Source organism: Cupressus sempervirens, chromosome 2 (assembly GCF_028749045.1).
Source record: "Cupressus sempervirens isolate cs-2001-9-10 chromosome 2, ASM2874904v1, whole genome shotgun sequence".
Taxonomy (NCBI): Eukaryota; Viridiplantae; Streptophyta; class Pinopsida; order Cupressales; family Cupressaceae; genus Cupressus; species Cupressus sempervirens.
The window spans coordinates 431,300,695-431,322,013 of NC_143119.1; positions in this window are offsets into that span (position 1 = coordinate 431,300,695).

Consider the following 21,319-nt stretch of genomic DNA (forward strand, 5'->3'; position numbering starts at 1 on the left):
CTGGTCAACCTTGTGTTCTTGGACATTGAAGTGCCATTGGCTTCCATCCTGGCTTCTCTCCTCATCATTGTGTCCCTGGTCGCTGTCAATTTTTTGGCTTCCTTCCTAGCTTCTTTTCCCCTTTAGGTCTTCAATTTTATGGAATAACCATTTGATAGACCAGAAATTGTCTATCATGTTGTTCTTAGCATTGTTCAAAATTTTAAGCCCAATTTCCCTCTCATTATCAGAGATAACAATCAAAGCAGGGTCAATGAGTTCATCAAAGTGGGCTTTTCCATCAATGTCCTCCATCACTTGGATATTCAAAGGCTCCCTGACAATCCCCAATTTAGCTGTATTTGAATTAAAATTTCTCAAGGACCTCCTCCTATTTTTTGTTATCACCTCCCCACTCTCTTTACCATGAATATCTACAGATGGAGAGGTAGTGGGCCCAAGGCCTAGAATCTCAGGGATCTAGGCATTGGTTTCAAAAGCCTCTTCATCTTTCCTTTCCTTGGGGTTCCCTGACACGTCAACATAATCCTCCTCCTCCTTTTCACTTTCCCTCCCCTTCTCCTTCTCCTTCTAATCATCCTCCCCCTTTGTCTCTTCCTCTGAGTTTGTGTCCTCATCATCATTGTTATCCTCCTCCTCCTCCTGAGGCTCAGGCTTAGGGGGAATGGGGGGTAATCCTATGGGGCTCTTTTTGTAGGGAATGCAACAAGAGGGTTTCTTTTCTTCCTTGGGGGCTTTACCTTTAGAGGAAAAATTGTCCTCTTCTTTTGATTTTATGTTAAGCACATCCTCAAAATCTAAACTCCCAGTTTCCTCAGATGTACACCCAGTATAACCAAGAGATTTTTCCTTGGTTTGAGTCTTCAGATACTCATAGACCAGGAGGAGTAATCCCTTGTGAAGGGCTGGGTTAGTAGTAGGTTTCCTCTTAAAATCCTCGATACCCTTGCTCATGGAGGTGAAAAGATAAAAAGGAAAAGAGATTTTGATTCCATGCCTAAACTGGTTAATCAAAACAAAATGATGTTTTTTGATTCTATTGAATCTGGGATCCAGGGAAATATATTCAATGATAATCCTAAGGAAATACCTCCATAGCTTTTTAATTGACTCCATCTCGTAATACGTCTTCACCCTGATGAGGTTATCCAGCTCCTTTTCATCCTTCGCAAAAACTTTGATAGTGTTTATCAACATTTTCTTGTCTCTAAAGAAGTTACTCCCTTCTAGAGGGATCTCCACAACCTGGGCTATCAAATCCACATTAACATGGTGGCTGACCTTGTTGATTTTGACTCTCCCATTTTTTTAGGAGTCCAGCATAATCTTGGTGATCCCCACATCAAATCCATGGAGCTTCTCTAGGAATCTTGTGATTCTGCCCTTTTCCAACTTATGCCAAACCTTTGGTTTCTCCTCCCATTTCTCTGCCTCCCATGATGGCTCCCTCCTACTTCTCTCCCCTATCATAGTTTCCTCTAATTCAATAAGCCCCCACCTGCTCACAGTTTTCTTATAGACCTCGACCTCCTTCAAGTTGTGAAACTCAAAAATGTTTTTAAATTTACCAATTTTAATGGTTGTATTCAAAACAACCCTTGAAGCATGTTGTATGTACATGCTATCATATTTTGAAAAGAGTCTCACATGATTTTCATTAACTCCCACTCCGACGTGCAATCTTACAAATATTCCCATCATTAATTTTGGATTTCTTTTGTACTTCCTTGGATGCGATCTTGCAGTATTAAATTATTCACTACAACCAAAAAGTTGTCGCCAACATGCCACATCATCTTCAATTTTTTTGTGATTGCATCATTGGTGAACCAGTCGACAGTTGAATTGGTCTCCTTGTACACGTGGCTGATATAAGTCTTGTTGAACTTACCTAGGCTAGACTTTAATTCCTCGATTACATTTGCAATTGTCCAAGAAGGCGTAGAGTTACCATTGAGACAATTTATGATATTTAATGAATCCCCCTCCAGCCAAAGGTTCTCAATCCTAGAAGCTAGGGCCAGTTTAACAATGTGACTAGCAGCATTGGCTTCTATGAAGTGATTCTTCTGATGTCCAAGCAGGTTGGAAAAGGCCAAAACTCCTCCACCATAGTTGTTTCTAATGATGCCTCCATTGCCCGCAAGGCCATGATTCCCTTTTGTAGCCCTGACAAAATTGGCTTTGTACCAATTTTCAGGTGGGAAAAACTACCTGGCCTCCTGTCTTTTCCTATCCCTATCCTTTTTTTTTTATCTGTTGTTCCCACCTTCTTCAATATTTCCTTATTTTGTGGTGGTGAAATTTTCCTTCATTAATCCTTCAATTTTCTTAGCAATAACAAACTCAGGGGATTCCCTGTCTCTAAAAATTCAATTATTTCACTCTTTCCAAATACCCCAGTAGACAAGAGGGACTAGGAGCAAATAAGTTGAGTGATCAAACTTGAGTGTGAACTCTTCCATTGGTTGAAGAATTCTTGAATGTCGGCCTGGGGACACCAGCTGACCTCAAAGTCCCTGGTCAGGAGGTTCCAAAGTTTGGAGGAAAATGAGCAATGAATAAATAAGTGATTGATAGTCTCTAAGTCATGCTTACATAGACTGCACTTGTCCGGGATAATCTAATCTCTCTTGGCTAAATTATCCAGAGTAAGGATTTTGTCTTGGAGCAAAAGCGAGAAGATGTTGATTTTTGGGGTAAGGCTAGGAGTCCATGCCTTAGCCCATATGGGTTTCTCCATTCTATCCCACATTGAAAAATACCCAGAGGCAACAGAGTATTGCCCATTTGAGTTATCTCCCCAGATGACTTTGTCCCTCTTGTTATTTATGGAAATGGCATTTAGGCCAATCATTAAAGAATTAAGGTCCAAGGATATCATAGATAGGTCATGCCATCCATTACTAGTTCTATAATCACTGACATTCAAACCATATCTTCTTATGCATGGTTTTACCCATCCACCATAATTTGGGTGATCAATAAGGGGTCCCTAACTCGTCCAGTCATCTTGCCAAAATAAGATATTCTCACCTTTCCCAATTTTCCATTTAGCCTTGGACCCTGCCAAGACTTTAGCCTTTAGGATCCCATTCCATATGTAAAATCCTTGAGGAATCTCAGTCTTATGAAGCAAAAAATTGAGAGACTACCTTCTCAGGTATTTCTCAATCATAATTTCCCTCCATTCTCTAGTACTCTAAAAAATGCACCAGATCTGTTTGGCTAAAAAGGCATTATTGAGATGCTTGATTTTTCTAATACCAAGGCCCCCATAACATTTGGGATGGAAAATGGCCCAAAGTGACACAATGATATCTTTTGTGCTCTTCAACCCTTGTCTAGAGAAAGTTCCTCTAAATTTTCTCCATTCTATTAGCTTGTTTAGATGGGATCCCAAAGAAGCTTAAGGCATAAGTGGGGAGATTTTGGAAAATTGACTTCACCAAAGTGCATTTGCTAGCCTAGCTGAGGGTAGCACCTTTCCAACCAGCTAATTTCTTATTGAATCTATCAATGATGCTATTCCAAAAATATGGGTTTGGACCCCAAAGGCATTCCAATATAACTTGCAGGAAGAGTTCCAATACCATTTCCTACAATACAGGCAATTTTCCTCTGTCTCTCCAATTGAGTATTGATGAAGTAGACCAAGCTCTTATCCCAGTTAATAACCTAACCATAACCCCTAGTATAGGTATTCAGCAATCCCTTAAACACCCTAGCCTCCTAGATCGTATCCTCACCCCCTAGAATAGTATCATCCACAAATTGTTAATGGGTGAAAGAATGATGACCAGACAAAGGCTTGAGACATTGTAAGCTCCAGTCCTATATTTTTCTTGAAATTAGCCTTCCCAAGCAATCAACCAAAATGATGAAGAGAACAGGGGAAAAGGGATCACCTTGTCTCAGCCCTCTTGAAGGGAATTTTTTATTTATGGGGAACCATTTACCAAAACAAACAAAGAAGGTGAGGAGACAAGTTGAAAAATGAGTTTACACACCTGGGAATCAAAGCTGAAAGCTTGGAGGACCGCCATCAGGAAATTCCAATCCACCCTATCATAAGCTTTGGACATATCAAGCTTAAGCAAGAACCCTTCCCTTTTTCCAGCTTCAAGAGAGTGAATCACCTCATGCACCGTGATAATAGAGTCTAGAATCTATCTCCCTGGGAAAAAGCTATTTTGCTAAGGGGATATAATTAGGTGAAGAACTCTAAGGATCTTGGTAGTGAGGACTTTGGATATGATTTCATAAAAAGAGTTGCAAAGACTAATGGGCCTAAACTTATCCATTAAATCTACCCCTGGGATTTTTGGTATGAGAACCAGAAAGGTATCATTAAGTTCTTTCAAAAGGTTTTTGGCCCCGAAGAATTCCTACGCAGCCTTCATGACATCACCTTTGACCACCTCCCAATATACCTAGAAATGGAAAGTCGAGAAGCCATCCGGGCTAGGGGCCTTGTCACTCAGAAGGGAATTGAGAGCTTGAAAGATTTCCTTTGGGGTTAGAATAGCTTTCAACATAGAGTTGTGATGGGCTTGCAGCAAAGAAGGAATAGTAGATGAAATATCCTCTTGATCAGACACCGAGAGAGAATGGTCCTTAGTGAGAAAAGAAGAGAAAAACTGCACTGCTTCATCTACTATCTCATTATCTTTAGATAAAAAAGTCTGTCCTTTCCTGATATTGGAAATCCTATTATTGGCCCTATGTTTTAAAGTAGATAAGTGGAAGAACCTGGTGTTCTAGTCCCCTTCTTTAAGCCAGTTAACTCTTGATCTCTATTTCCAAAAGTGTTCATCCCTAGAAATTATGTTATGGAGGACTGAGAGTATAGACCTTTCCTCTAATGAATTCTGATCATTATATCATTCTTCTTGAATCTCTTCCTGGATTTTGCAAAGCTGATCAGTCGTCTCATCCTTGTTCTAAAAAATGTGGCCAAAGTTTGATTGGTTCTAGATTTTAATATTTCTTTTCACATTTTTCAATTTTTGGGCCACCCTGAATATTGCAGTACCTTCCACCTCAATCTTCTGCCATGAAGAAATCTTGGTTTCCAAAGCCGGGTGGGTAATCCACATTTTCTCGAAATGGAAAGGGAAAGACCTTTTGAATGTAAGAGGACAAATAGAGAGAGATATGGGGGATTGGTTCGATCCCATTCTAGGGAGAAGGGAAAGCCTACAAGAGTGGGATTGCAACCAAACAAGAGAAATAGGAGCTCTATCAAGACAAACTTGGATACAATCCCCCCCAACTCTCCTATTAGACCAAGTGAATCTACCCCCTAGGAGATCAACATCCATAAAGGCCAAGTTGTTAATGAAGTTCGAAAGGTCTAACTTACTCTCCCGATCCAGTGCAAGCCCTCCACTTTTTTCATCATCAAATAGGGGGGAGTTGAAATCTCCCATAATAATCCCTTTGTTTATGTTGTTGAGGTGAATAACCTCTAGCAACTTAGCCCAAAAGACCTTTCTCTCCCTTTTGGAGTTGGAAGCATAAAGATTTTTAAAAAACTAGGAATCATCACTATGAATATGGGACACCTTGCATAAGAGGGCATTACCTGCATTATAGATAGTGGATATCTGATAAGCCTTGTTATTATAGAGAATCAACACCCCTCCTGTAGCTCCCTCTAAATCTGTGGCCTTCATACTCATGTTCTTGTAGAAAGAGAGCTTGCCTACCACATCTTTTCTCATTTTGGTTTCTTGAATCAATAAAAAATTTGGTCTTTGGTCTCTGATCATATTCCTAACTAACTCCTATTTGTGAGCCCCATTTAGGCCCCTTATATTCCAAGATATGATCTTCATTTCTTACTTCCAAAGTATTCCTGAATGATTCTTTGGCTCCCGTCTACCAAGTTATTGCTTGTCTCTTCCTACAATAATTGGTTCATGTTTTTCCTTCCTGGAGTCTTGGGCTTACCCCCAACATCATCCTTAACCCTACTTCTATTTGTCTCTAGTGATAGAGGGGGGTGGTCACATTTCTTCTTCTTCTTTTTAACCAATCTCCAACCATTAATATTGTCTTGAGAGTAGTTGTCAATCCAATCTTCCCATTGAGAGAGAAAATCTAGAGAGGAGTTGTTAATAAGCTCTATGAGCTTAGTCCCTAGACCTTTGGATGCTAGTAACTTCATCAAAGGAGCAAGACTTCCCACCTGACCAGACCCATCACCGGCATCTTCGACACTTTGATTGTGTTCCACCACCTTTGAGGAATCATCAACACCATTATTTAGGGGGGTCTGAGTTAGAGACCCTTGAAATCTCTACTCGAGGGGTCTCCTGCCTTTCTACATCTACTCTTTTACAAGCATCACATTGTCTTCTGTCATAGCTATGGCCACAACAATTGGTTGTCCATCATAGACTCCTTTGGATCATTGTTGTGGGATCCATCCTATATAACAGGGTCAGAGTGGGGTGGACCATTGCAACTTTTATTGCCTTGGACTCCATCCTACCTGGTGGCATTACTCTTAGTCTCCTTACCATCCTAGTGCTCGAGTTGCTTAGCAAGTTTGCATCTTCAGATCAATTTCTTTTTTTCCTTAACAAAGGTTCTCGTGGGCTTAGATTTCTTCTTTGCTTTAGCTGAGTTATTAGGAACCTAAATTTTTTGACTTTTCTACTTCACATCCCTTGGGCATTAATTTTCCTTATGCCCAGCCTTCAAACAAAGGAAACAAGCAAAAGACATTGTTTCATATATCAGTTTTTGAAAATGTACTCCAAATTTTGAGTGAAAAGCCATAGTTTCTAGCATGTCTATGTCTTCTCTGACCCCAATGTAGATGTGAGCATAGTTGAGTCATCTTTTAGAGGCAGTGATTGGATCAATAGACAAAAGTTCTCCAAAAGACCTAGCAAGCCCCCAAAAATCATCTTTGTTCTAGAATTCTAAAGGCAATTTGGGCAGTCTAACCCACATAGGGGCTTGAACAAAAAAAGAGTCATTCAGATTCGGCTTGGAAGACCACTTCTGGAGGACCAAAGTCGAATGACCAAAAGCCCATTGACCTTCACTGAGAATGGAGGAAAGGTCCTCCATGCAAGTGAATTCAAAAGATAAAAAGCCCTTTGCCATGGTCATGACCAAAAATTGACCTTTAAGAGCCCATTTCTTCTTTGTAAAAGACCTCACATCATCTATATTCGGTCTAGGCCCCAGGAATTTGCCAATTAGGGTAGAAGCCATGGATCGAATGTTATGATTCGCGATTTCATCTAGAATGGCAATGGCACAAGAACCTTTCTCCAACTCAAGAAGAATCTTAACAATAAGGAAAGAAGACTTACCTAAGGGCTTAATCTTGAAAAGAGAAGACCACTTGGCAGACTAACCCCCATTGGGAACCAAAGGAATCTTGACCACTTCCTTAGGGAGAGCATTTGGGTCCCCATCAGCATTCTCCACCTGATCCCTTGTACATGACCCCTAACTGTCCCCCTTATGTAGCCTATGCTCTAGATCAAGGATCTGATTCTGATAGTCTAGAGGAATCTTGCCCTTTTCAGAATTCAAATTTTGAAAACCTCCCCTGCCTCTACTCGCACTCACCATCAATGGATATAAAGGAAATATTTACACCTATTCCAAAGTTACAACACATTGTGAAGTTTATTTTAGATAAGGTATAGGCAGATACTCAAAAGTTTGATAATCAAATTTTAAGGCATGAGAGAAAAGGAGAAGGAGCAGCTTTAGAAAGAGATTGCATGGCAGAAACAATAGTTAGACAACATAGAGGATATTATGGGACCCACTGGATAGAATCTAGGAAAGTGTTGTAGTAGATACTATGACATTGGAATCACTTGCAATTATATTTGAGAATTTATATTCCAAATATCAAATGCTTATAAGAGTGTTTCAAGTATTGGCATAGTCTCCTTGTGATGATCCCAAGTATCCAATGCTTATAAGAGTGTTTCAAGGTTGGGAACCAATTCAACATCCTTTTCATGGTTTAGAGGTAATGTCATTGTGGTAGAGGCTTCTGCAAGGGAATGAGCCTCATGATTATGGTTTTTATACAAAATCATAACTTGCTTCTTCAACTCCTTACACTCAACTCTTCACTGAAGTTATTCTTCAATTCCTTGCATATGCAATTTTATCACCTTGGAAAACAATATTTGATCCTACTAGCTAGGAACAACTGATTGTTCATTTTATTGTACCTAATCTAATGATAGTTCTAAAGGAATTTGTAATCAACCCAGCTAATCAACAACTAGATCCATTTAACTGGTTATGACTAGTTTCTTTTTAAAAATATCTACTATGATATGTTTTTGTAAACTTTCTTGTGAAATCTGCCCATTTTTCCTGGTCTACATTAATTTTTGGAGGATCTTGAGGTAAGTCACTTACCACAGATTGAGTGAGTTTTATTTTATTATTATTTGGATTCTAGAAAATGTATGCAATTGGATCAATTTTTTTGTTATGTAGCTAAGATGTAATAAGCACCTTAAAAAAGATCTCTGAATATACATGTTCAAAAGGAGATATAAAGAGATACTTGTTTAGAAGGAAAAGAAACCAATATTTACATACCCTTGAAGAAAATTGCAGAGCTAGGGCATGGCAATGAAATCGTAGAGCAAGGGCATGACATGGAAACAAAATCACAAAGCAAGGGCATGACACTGAAATTAGAGAAAAAGCATGACAATGAAACACAAAGATCACAAGGGCATGGAAACCAAATCGTAGAGCAAGGGCACGACAACAAAATGCAGAGATATATCACAAGAATGAAATGCACCAAGCACATATGCATAATCATGAGGCTCATTCCCTTGCAAAAGCCATAACCCAGTTAAATATACATATATATCAACCTAGCTAATCAACAACTAGACCCATTTAATTGGTTATGGCTTGTTTATTTCTAAAAATATTTGCTATGATGTGTTTTTGTAAAATTTCTTGCAAACTCATCCCATTTTTTGTGGTCTGCATTATTTTTGTGCAAGATCTTGTGGTAAGTTAATTATCATGGGTTGACTGAGTTTTATTGTTTTATTATTTGGATTATAGAATATGTATGCAGCTAGATCATATATGTCATAAGCACCTTGAAAAATATCTCTCTAAATATATAAAGAGATACATGTTTAGAATGAAATATAAAGACATACATGTTTACAAGGAAAAGAAATTTTTTTACATACATACCTCTTCTCACCCTTGAAGAAAATCATGAGCTAGGGAAAGCAGATCACAAGGGCATGACACAACAATGAAATTGCAGAGCAAGGGCATGACATGACAATGAAATTATAGAGAAAGGGTAGGACATGACAATGAAATCATAGAGCAAGGGAACAAAAATGAAATGCAAAGATCATGACAGCACAACAACCAAATGCACCAATCAGAAGGGCCACAACAATGTTCACAATTCTCCACCCTCGTTTGGAGCTCTCCACCTCTTTCGCATCCAACTCTCCAAAATCAAAACAAATGGAAAATGGTTGTCATGTTCTCTATTTAAAAAAATCTCATGAGGGCATTGCAATTACAACTCCAACATCTATATTATGACGATGTTGGGAAAAATTGCAAAAAAAACATGAAAATTACCACAAATTATACCACCATCACAAATTATCATCATAATTTGATCCCAAATGTTGTAGCAAAGATTGCACAATATAGTACCACATAAAATAATCCCACTAATTAGAAAATATGTATTGGATACTTATCCTCAAGGAAATTACCTTTCTTTAATACCAAGTCCTAAAAGAATTATTGAGTCAGCCTTGAGGCTTTCCCAATTTACAATAATAAAATAGGACCAACTTAATCTATTACATTACACGTGACATTACAATATTACATCTTTTCATAATTATGAGCAATCTTTTGGCTCAATGTCTTCATAAATTTCCACATGTTGATCATTTGAATGTGTGTGACTAACCAAAGAATAGTCATCATGTCTTAAACATCTATCTAAGCTTACTCAACTATATTCCATCTCTATTAGGGGATAAAATCCAAACATCATTACCCACTTTCTAGAAATGATATTTGAAAGTTGCCTTCACCAAATCCTTCATAACTTTGTCCAGTCTTCATATTTCTATATGTACTCTTAATTGTAGAATCTATACATACTCTAGAATATAATCCCACGTGTGCATATAATTATCTTCAATCCTCAAACCTTGTGAAGCCAAACTCTATCAGTTATTATGCCAGTCTTCATAGAATAACTTGTTTGTTGACATCAATGACAAACTCTATCATAAATGAAACAGACAACTACTGAAACATGTCTCCAAAATTGCTAGGAGAATCCCCCATATGAATACCATCAACATTCATTCTAACACTAGCGTGTAGGTGCATTATTATTTCATGCTAGTCCAAACACTTCTAAAGAAGAGAAAGGATATGGATCACACTCAAATGGGCAGGTTGTTTAGCTCATACCCTAATATATAAAGTTATATGGTCATGTTTGACCCATTCAAAATAGTAGAAGATACAAATGTAGACATGGTACCAACCATGAGTTCTTAGACACATTCATGAATCATCTTGGAAAATGTTATTTCTTAAATTTGTTATTGGCCAAAATCTTGAAACCATCCTAGCATATTTTAAAAAAGAGAACATTAGTTCACTAGATCCTAGGAGATTTCCACCACCCATTTGTTCTGCAGACCCCACACACCTTTTTTACATCCCAAGGGGAATCTACCAACTAGTAATACAATAGGTTATGGACCTGACTCTAGGATCCACTCAAGTCATCACCTCCATTGCCCAAAATATTCAACCTTCTATCACCCAAAATTTGGTCCATGTCATGCCACAAAAACCCATGACATAAGTAACACCAATCAACTGTTCCATCACTACAAAAACCATCACACAATTGCTAGAACTCTTGTATCCATCCTATGTGTACTCAAGCACATGTCCAAAATGCTATCATGAAAGTGGTGCAAACAAAAAGTGGTACAACCACATCATGCCAACATGTTGTATAATAAACACCATAATACATGACAAGGATGTCCCAAACCATGCCCACTAACCAACCACTTGACACCTCATCCATCACTATTACCAACTTATTTCAAATAAATCAAGGCATGCTTACTCCATTTTTTATAGCTTCATGGGGTTTAACATAATTACAAATACATTACTTAGGAATACAAACCCTAACCCTTGATATGTCTTCCATACCAAAAATCACATTCCATGTACAAACATTGTAACCACCACCTCCACCACTAGCCAATCTATCACTTCTTTTTACTAATTACCTAGTCATGTTATCTACAATGTCTAACAAAGTCATTCTGCCACCATAATAGTAGAAAGAGTTGGAATCCCCTTACATAAATTACCTCATGCCACTTGGTGCAAACACCCAAACATTACAACTCACATGTGCATATCCATCACATATTGGAAAAAACATGGCCCTGGAGTGCAATACACCACTCTATCATTCCCAACAACAAAAACCACCAAACAAATCCCCTAATGTAGTATGTGTGGGAACCACAACAACAAGAATAACCTTTTGTGCACCCATAACATTCGTACAACTATCTTGCACAATAATATTTTCAAACTCCTTTACAAAAACAATAGTATGTCCCTCATTGGTAGTAACCCAAAACTTCTATTCTTGTACCTCCCCACTACATGCATTTGAGTCTACCCTATTCACCCACTCCATTAGATGCCTACCCTACACTAGGAAAAAATGGTTTGAGGCCACCTCTTGCAACACCTATTAATCTCAAGTGGTAAGAAACTAGAAATATCATAAGGGAACTAAAGGTCAACAATGATGCCAAGACCTTCAAATTTGAAGAGGTATGCCCCTATCTGTTCGATCAATCCATCACAACAACTTCTTTCCTGAAGCACTTTAAAACACAAAAGTTTGATAAATTCAAAGGGGAAGGTGATCCAATTGTACATATCAAAGAATTTTACATAGTATTCCAAGAAATGGCCTATAGTGATAGATTCTTGATGTGTGTGTTTCCCAAAAGCCTAGGGCGTTCGATTGTTGAATGATTTTATACAATCTTATATAACACCATTGCCACATTTACAAAACTCTCTCATAAATTTGTATCACAATATGCCCATGTAGTTGGGGATGATCTATCAATGGTTGGATTATGCTACACCAAACAAAAGAGAGGTTAAAACCTTGCCAAGTATTTTTAAAGATGGAAAACCCTCACAACTCAAGTATTGTAATGCCCCACCAGGGAACCCAAAAGAAATTAACCTATTATGTCACTATGTTTGCTAAACTTATTTTTTAAAGATTAAAACAACAAGATATAATATAGCAAAATTAATAACTCACATACATACATAAGCAATACAATCATAGTTAAATCTCTCAAGGGTTCCATGATGTTGAATCACATACATAAGTTTTATTACGATTAAATTTGATAAATAAAAAAAGTTCACAACATAGAATAGCCATGATTACAAAATCATATAAAATGACATACAAGTACATAAGATGCCACATGGCATAACCAAAATGCATAATGATCCTCTGTAGAAGTCACAAGGTGTGAAATGCTAAATAATTTACATCAAGATAAGATACATCTTGTAGAATCTCAAATAATCAAGTGCAATAAATGAGAATATGACCAAAGAACATAATCACAAGATCAGAAGAATAGAACAAATGCACAAATACATCCAACTCTCGGATCTTAATGGTATAAGAAACATTATCATCTAACCTCGTGGAACCTAAATGACCCACTCCCACCATGCTAAGGAGATAATCTCAAGCCCCAAATAGATAACAATCCAAAGTCATAACAAGAATCTAGGTCAATGAATCATAACAAAAATCTATCTCAAAGGTGCCAAGTACACAAGTAACATCTAATCCTAGAGGCAACAAAGACACGTGAGAAACCTAATGTGCATGTGGGAAAGTGTTATCACATGAACCAACTCTAAGGTTATCCTGGCAGCCTCTCTGGACTCCAAATCCCTAGTGACTCAATGTGGCATCAATATCATTTCTTATAGACAAAGCATACTAATGAGGCAAGTTTGCAACTGAGCATCCTCTCTACTCCCATCCTAGCCTATACTAGCACTTGAGGCATGGCTGAGGTAATACACTAACTCTTGTTAATTCATTTTAACCCTATTAATGAAATATTATCACTTATTAATACAACTTACAATGGGTTACCCAGGAAACCTCTTTAGGGCTCTAAAATCCATTGCAAGCCACTTCCCAGCATACATAAAGATAACCTACTCTAAGCTCATAACAAAGAATCTCATAAAATGAGAATGTCCACATCAGTCATATACAAGCAACTAGAAATCACAATAAATGATGATCAATTCCTCAAAGGTTAAATCACAAAAATCAAGACATTACTTAACAACATCATAAATTAATCACTTCCCAAGCCTCTAGTAAACATACCTAACTAGCTAATATACTAGGTTTTTCCCAAACCCTATCACAAAAATAGGCCACGACAATTTGACGTGGAAGAAAACAAGTGTAGTTATTTAGTTATTTTGATTTATAAATATAATTCATAAAAATTGATTCAAAATAATTGTTTAAGTTTTCATTTTTGAAAGTATCCCAGTTGATAGAGTTTTCCAATTTGGACTGATCAAAATATAGGTTGCATTTATATAACTTAATTGACTGTGTTTTCTAGATGTATTTGATAAGATCTCATGTTGATTCGCAAGGAAATAAAATACATTATAATACATATGATTCTCAATTTTAACATCTTTCTTTTTTTGGTTTTGAGATCCAATATAGAAATAAAATCAAATAATAATTACTATTAATAACTATCAATTTCTATCTTAAAAAGAATCACAATTTAATATTATTAAGTAGTAATTCAAATTTAATTTAAAACATAATCTCAACTTTTTCCTTTTTTTGATCGGTAAGAGGTCAAAGCCAAGGTTTATTATTATTTGTTGTGATTAATTCTTTCAATTATTAGTTAATCTTGAGTAGATTTGAACCCAAGACCTCCCAATTAAGAGGCTCACAATTCACTGTTGTGTTGTAGGCTCTTGCCTTAAAACACAATCTCAACTTTTTGTTAAAAGTAAAAAAAAATATGACAGTATAATAAGCTTTTTAATTTAATAAAATTTAAATCTAATAATAATTAAAAATTAAAAATAATTTTAAAAAACAAAAAAAAAAATTGGTTTTAATTATAACCAAACCCCACAACGTGGGGAGGCCATAGCATGGCTCTTGGAGCCTACACACCGCCGACTGCTACAACAACTTGGGTTGCCTTGGTAGCCACTGCAAGCAGCTAAGGGAGGTGGGAGGGCTTGTGGCACACATCCCCTTTAAGAAAAATAAATTTTTAATAATATAAAAAAAATGTTTTTTTATAATCTCTCTCTCTCTCTCTCTCTCTCTCTCTCTCTCTCTCTCTCTCTCTCTCTCTCTCTCTATATATATATATATATATATATATATATATATATATATATATATATAAACTAGGTACAAGTATAGTCCAATAAGGCAACTTTTTCCAGAAAGTCTTTTTTTTTTAAACAAAGACCAAAATGGTTTTTTCAAATCAAATTGTAAATTCAATTCAAATTAAATTTCAAATCAAACCCCAACGTTATTGTGTTTCCAAAAATAAATTCCTACACCAAGGGTTTCAATTTTCTTTTTCTCTTAGATGATTCAACAACGAAGAACAATTGTTTCAAGAACAAGGGTTCATTCTAAAAAATGTTTTCCAAAACAAGATCCATATAACCGGCACAAAGAAGACAAGGGTAATTCAAAAGATTTACTATGATAAACTCAACACAATTCCTACCTCAATTTGATGCTAAAATCTAATGAATGCTCAAAGAATGCAACTATTCCCATCTTCCACAATCTTCCTGAAAATTGCTCTTTCAAACCTGTGTGTGGAGAAATGAGCTCTAATCTCCTAATAAATAACTTTCTCATCCTAGGGTTTTGGTTTTACAAACATGAAAAAGCCTTTTTCTTTTATTATTTTATTGATTTAATTCCTTGTGTAAATTTTTTTCTTTTTAATTAGAATAAAGTTTATTTAAAATATTCCCGCTTTGCTTTTATTAAATAATAAGACATATTTAGAAAATATATTTATTAATTCAACTAATGATAATATTTAAATTGAAACTTCTAAAATTATTATTATTAAATTAAATTAATATAATGCCAAATTTGGTCTTTTAATTAAATCTTTAAATTTATTTCCTCTATTTAATTAATTCTCCAATTGATTAAATATAATTTTTTTTTAAAAATCTTTATAAACTTTTTATTTAACTACATCATTTATATATCTTTGTTTGATTTAATTATAACCAAAAATCACAACAGACCCACCAACTAAAAAAGAAAACTTATTTGAAAGGCAAAGTACAAATTCTAACTCAAAGGTCAAAAATCTCAAATTCACATCACTCGACGAATTCAGAAAGGTAGTTAACTCACATGATTGTCCCATATTTTAGGATAATTGGCTCACGTTTAGGATTTGGACTTGAGAACTATCTCCCCTCTTTTACCATTCAGATACTGCAATAGGACATGCTCATCCTAGAAATTCAAGGAAGTTGATGCCCAATATTTGTAATCTGCATAACAGTTGAACATGTACATATGGAAATATTTCTAAACTAAATGGGAAATGGTGGCGAGTGGTACATTGTGTAGATCCTGACAAACAAGTAACTATGACTCCCTCCCTTAACCACATCAAAAATTTCAAACATAAAGTAAAACATACATGTATACCATACACATGCAAGTATGAGGTAAGTAACCATAAAAACCTTATATAAATCATCCATCTAACTATCATCATGAAATCACTGAGTATCAAGTAGCTCATCAAATATATAATCTAAGTACGAAATGACATCAATCAAATCAGTTAAAAAAGTACCACTAAACCATAACACATAACCATAAAAGTTGGCCTAAAAGAATTTGGCAATATAACATGAAAAGTAAACTAAAGGTAGGCACTATAGGTATCATGTAATCTCTTAGAGAAACACCTCATCAAAATGTTCATTTATAGTGAACACTCTAAACTTGACTATCTCATGTACATGAACTGCCTAAAACCTACAAAGACATAGGGGAAAACTAGAATGGACCTTGAGAAAGGACTCATTGAAGATGGGGTCATTAAGATATACAAAGAGAACCATCAAGAGTGGGGTTACTAGAATACAAAAAAAAAGACTACGTTAATAGAACAAAAACAAAAATGTTGTGATATATGGTGCCACTAATACTAAGTATATCCATGTGGTAGTTGCTATGCCAAGGTTAGTAACTTAGAACCAACTTTCCAACTACAACAATAACAACATATCAAATGAGTGCTTCATCATTTCAACAAAAACACTTGAGAATCAAACCAATGTCATCTCAATGATAGATGGGTAGAAGCCACGCATCCAAAATAACCAAATGAGAAGATTCACCACTCTTGGTGAAACCTTGGACATCATATTTGACTAAATGGATAAATCCAATCTCATGGTATACCCTTAAACACAACCGTTTGACAAAAGTTAGTTGAAACATGTGTGGTATATAGATAATAAATACTATTCCTATCATCACATCAAAGGGCACACAATAGTCAAATGCATGAAGCTAAAACATTATGTACAATATCTCATTGCTTTCAAAGAGATCATTGTGGATGCACCCACACAAGCTTCACCAAATGAAGGCTTCTTAATCTATCAAAATGTGTTTCCTAAACATAATAAAAATATGGAAAAGACACTCATAAATAAAAACACCAATAACAACACAAACAATAATAATGGTTATGGTAAGGACAATACAATTGCACACATTAACTATGACAAAAACAAATTGGTGCATATCCCAAGTTGAACCCTCAATTCAAGTAATCCATATTAAGGGCACATAAAGCCACTATGTCAATATAGCTTGAGAAGGAAAAATATACATTGTATTTGAATCCACTTCTATCTCCTTAGGTGTGAAATATAACCTACTAGAATATCTTGGGAACATGCTAGCCCAAATATCCATCCTAGATTTCCTCCGAACAAGACTAGTTCATCAAGAGATCTTGAATAAGACTCTTCAAGAATCATGTGTTCCCATAGAAATCAATATCATTGAATTCTAGAACCTTATGGGACACCTATCTGCATTATGTGGATTATCATTCAAGCTTGATGATATTCAATCCACTAAGTATGATAGGAATCTCCCACTTCACATTCTGATCATAGTAAATGACTTTATGGTCAAAAGGGTCATGACTTATTATAGTTTGGCCCTCGATTTATGTACCCATTTTTTAAAAAATAGGTGGAGTATATTGAGACTAACATTATGGATGATGTCATCACCATCAATCCTATGATAACCTAGAGAAAACTTCAAAAGGCACTATCTTATTGCCTATCAAAGTGGGCCTAGTTATCTAAGAAACAACATTTCATGTGGTTGATCTTGACCTCCCATACAACATCCTCCTTGGTTGACCATGGATACACTCAATGAAATTCATCTCATCATATACCATCAATGCATCAAATTTTTACATCATGGCACTAAGGTCATTGTTCAAGCAAATCCACAAATTGTTACATATCGTTGTGCATTAGAGGCCTATTATCCCCACAAAAATCACAACCCAAGAATCAAAATTAGCACATGTGTCACAAATTCCTCCAAAAAAATCTATGATCCTCACACCATGCTTTCATCCACCCTCTCCTCCATCAATATCAACTACCAATGTTGTAGTAAATATACTCTTTCATATGCATTTTCAATTGGAATCATGCCCCTTAATCCCAACACACAAGGTTGCCCTTTACACCAAGGTACAAAGGAAAAAATGGAACCTTAAACTAAATAGCTAGGGTCATCAATTTTTATATCCAATAACATCTTAAATGGTAAAGATATGGCCTCGAGTATCAATAATTAGATTTATTAAGTGTTCAAAAAAATAGTCCAACAATTAAAACATTTATTATCCTTAAACAATATTATCCATTCAACCAAAGTAAACAAAAACCATAACAAGATGCACATAGATAATTACAGCAGATATGTTAACTAGGGAAACCCTTGATCAGAGGGAAAACCCTGGTGGAAATGATGCCCACAAGATGGTGTACTAATATAAATATTCCTTGTTAGAGGATGGACCCTGTTTGGAGTCTATTACAACATTTAGTACATAAAGTCTTTGTTAGGAGATTCCAACCCTATTAGGAGTTGTGTCAACCCTGTTAGGAGTTGTAGTACAATGTATGCAAGAAGAGCTCATAGCCCAAACATGCAATTTCAATTACAAGACAAGCTCACTACCCAAACAAGTAATTTACTATTGAGATCCTCTTTCCTCTATTCTGTCAACCAAACCAATCTCTCATGAACCTCGGATCCAAATATCAAACCTCAGATCACACAATAAAACCTCGGCAATGAAGTTTCCTTCACTTCACTTCTGCTCTGCTCTGCTCAACTTTGCAGTCCGCTCTTGTGTTGCTTACAAAATTACTTCCTCGTGTCATTCTTGATAAAGTAAAATGTCCTTCCTTTATACCAAATCTATAAAACAATTCCCTAAGTCAGTTGTTAGACCTTCTCAATTAATTATTATAGGACCACATAAAGAATGTGTCACACTTACTAATAACATTAATCTTTCACCTTGCAACTTGAATAACTTTCCGTACATGCATTATTATGACAAGAGAGCTTGACCACATCATCATCAACATGTCTTCTACACATCCTCAACCTCAATTCTCAAAATAATAATTCTACTACGAGATATAACAAGTTTACCAGAACATGCCTCTATAAACTCTATCTCAAAATAGACATCACCAAAACTTACATAACTTCTTCCAGCCTTAACATTTCTTCACCTAATGTTAATTGTATATACTAGATACTTAGAAGTATCTCCCATAACCTCAGATAGTGAGAATACTCAACTAGCCATCTGTACCAACTTGATCTTTATGTTGTTCTTTTGTTAGATACCAAAGAAAACTACTATGTTGACATCAATGAGAAACACAGTCATGAATGTAATATATCATCATAGTAACATATCTACAATACTCCTCCATAGGAATATCATCAACATTCATGCTTCCAAAACTCTCCCCCTTTGGCATTGATGGCATCATAGATGAAAGACATCTAGTTCCAAGAATACCAACTGCAAAAGACTGTTAACCTTTCTTTTCAAATCCTCTTCATCAATCATTCTCCCAAACTATTTTCTATGCTAATCTACTCCCCAACTTATTTTTCATGCTAAACTTCTCCCCCATTGACATCAATGTCAAAGGTTTCAACATCCATCAAACTTTGCAACAACTAATTCTTATTAGCTCAAGTGTCCAAAGACACTATTTAGAAACAACATCCAACAAGAGTCCTTGATGACTCTATCCATCATAGATACTCCCCCATACAAGAAGCATCATCATTCAGTACAAACAAACAATAGTGCTCTATTACACTGGACTAATGCACTCTTGCATCTTCTACTCTAATGTAAGGAGGGGCATAACCCCTAGCATACCTCGCAAATACTCAAAAGTCTCTTTGGGAAGAGGCTTAGTGAATATATCTACAATCTGCTTTTTAGTGCTCACATACTCCAATCTAATTTCCTTTTCTACAACTTTCTCTCTCAACATGTGATACTTGATAGAAATGCGCTTGGTTTTAGAGTGCAAAATTGGATTCTTAGACATATTTACTATCCTTGTATTTTCATAATGTATGAGAACAAGTTCGCTGATTTCTATCCTTATATCCTTCAGCATCCACTTCATCCATACAACTTGATTACAATTTTTTGATGCTGCAACATATTATGCTTCTATTGTACTCTATGAGCTACAATCTTACTTCTTTCTTAGCCAAGAAACCAATCTTCCTCCAAGAAAGAAGGCTTCACCACTAGTGCTCTTTCTATCATCCATATTGCCTACCCAATCAACATCAATATAAGCATATAGAGTGAAATTATTAGACTTATCATACCATAATCCAAACTCTAATGTTCCTTTCTTATATCTAAATATTCTTTTGAATACTACATAATGTACTTCTCTAGGATCAACTTGAAATCTTACAACAATTCCAACTACATTTTCTATATTTAGCCTTGTGTGAGTCAGTTATTGAAAACCTTCGATCATAGATCTATACTTCTTTTGCTCAATAGTAGGTGTCATATCCTTTGTACATAACTTGTGTCCAATTATCATAGGTGTTCCAATAGGTTTATATGTTTCCAAACTAAACCTTTTCAACAAATCCTTCAAGTACTTGGTCTGAGAAATAAAGATTCCTTCTTTATTCTATACAATCTGTGATCCTAGAAAACATTTCATTTCTCCAATCATACTCATTTCAAATTCTTTCTTCAATTCTTCTGCAAACTTTTCACTTTCTTCATCATTTCCTCCAAATATGATATCATCAACAAATATTTACCAAAATCATTAGTCCATCATCAATTTCTTTCCAATAGAGATTACTATCTTCCATACCTTTTCTATATCCAAGCTTTGTCAAATGCTTGTCCAAACTTGCATACCAAGTTCTAGGAGCTTGCTTCAAGCCATACAATGCTTTCTTCAATCTGCATACTATGTCCTTGTCATCTATTAAAGGACAAGCTTTAGGATGTTCAATGTATACCTCTTCTTCAAGTTCTCCATTCAAAAATGTTGACTTGACATCCATCTGATATACTTTGAATTTCTTGTATGTTGCATATGCTAAGAATAATCTTACTACTTCTATTCTTGTCACGGGAGCATAGGTCTCATCATAGTCTATTCCTTCTTACTATGAGTAATATTTACATACTAATCTTGCTTTGTTCCTTATAACTTCTCCTTGTTTATTCATTTTGTTCCTAAATAACCATTTAGTTCCTATCACATTCTTACCTGCTAGTCTAGGAACCAATTCCCATGTCTCATACTTTACTATCTCATCCAATTCTTCTTTCATAGCTTGTTTCCAATGATCATCTTTACATGCTTCATTTGCATTCTTAGGTTCAAATTGAGATATCAAACATAGTTCTTCATTGACTCTACTTCTTGTCATCACACCTTTATCTTTTCTTCTAATGATCTACTCAGATGAGTGATTCTTTATCATACTCTTTCCCAAAGTAGGAGTTGTTAT